Consider the following 1,268-nt stretch of genomic DNA (forward strand, 5'->3'; position numbering starts at 1 on the left):
TGAGGTGATATCTCATTGTGGTTTTGATTTGTATTTCCCTGATGCCGAGTGATATGGAGCACTTTTTCATGTGTCTGTTGGCCATCTGGATGTCTTCTTTGCAGAAATGTCTGTTCATGTCCTCTGCCCATTTCTTGATTGGATTATTTGTTCTTTGGGTGTTGAGTTTGCTAAGTTCTTTATAGATTTTGGACACTAGTCCTTTATCTGATATGTCGTTTGCAAATATCTTCTCCCATTCTGTCAGTTGTCTTTTGATTTTGTTCACTGTTTCCTTTGCTGTGCAAAAGCTTTTGATCTTGATGAAATCCCAGTAATTCATTTTTGCCCTTGCTTCCCTTGCCTTTGGCGATGTTCCTAGGAAGATGTTGCTGCAGCTGAGGTCGAAGAGGTTGCTGCCTGTGTTCTCCTCAAGGATTTTGATGGATTCCTTTCTCACATTGAGGTCCTTCATCCATTTTGAGTCTATTTTTGTGTGAACCTTTATTATTATACTCATATTTTATCCTTCATTGTATCTAAGTTTATTTTTTGTATGCACATAGGGTTTTTTCTCCTAAAAAATTTTGGGATACAACTTCTTCTAATAGATCAAAATATACCTTAAATCTAACACAGGGTTTTGTTCTAGTCTCCAGCCTGAGCAAATTCTCTCCACTTTCTTTTACATTCTTTTACGAACCAACTTATCAACTCCTTTTTTAGAATTTTTTTTTAAATTTTCATCTCTATAGTCATCTTCCATCCCTTCATCGTGTTTACCCTTATTTTGTGTGTGTGTGTGTATTTTTTTTTCTTTAAAATTTTGGGAGGTAGTTTCTTCTAAGAGACCAAAATACTCCCAAAATTAAGTTGGGTAGCCCTGTTCTGCTCACCAGTCTAATACATATATTTTTTTAATTTAAAAAAATATTTTTGGGGGGTGCCTAGGTGGCTCAGTGGGTGAAAGCCTCTGCCTTCAGCTCAGGTCATGATCCCAGGGTCCTGGGATCGAGCCCCACATCGGGCTGTCTGCTCAGCAGGTAGCCTGCTTTCTCCTCTCTCTCTGCCTGCTTCTCTGCCTACTTGTGAACTCTGTCTGTCAAATAAATAAATAAAAATCTTTAAAATATATATATTTTAACTTCTTTTTGCCCCCTTTCTTCCTCCCACAATTTGGGGTCTCTTCTGATTTGGTTAACACACCTTTTCCTGGGGTCTTTGCCACCCTTTTAGTATTTTATTCTCCTCTTCATATATTCTTATCTGAATAAAATGACAAGGTGGAA

Source organism: Mustela nigripes, chromosome X (genome assembly GCF_022355385.1).
Source record: "Mustela nigripes isolate SB6536 chromosome X, MUSNIG.SB6536, whole genome shotgun sequence".
Classification (NCBI taxonomy): Eukaryota; Metazoa; Chordata; class Mammalia; order Carnivora; family Mustelidae; genus Mustela; species Mustela nigripes.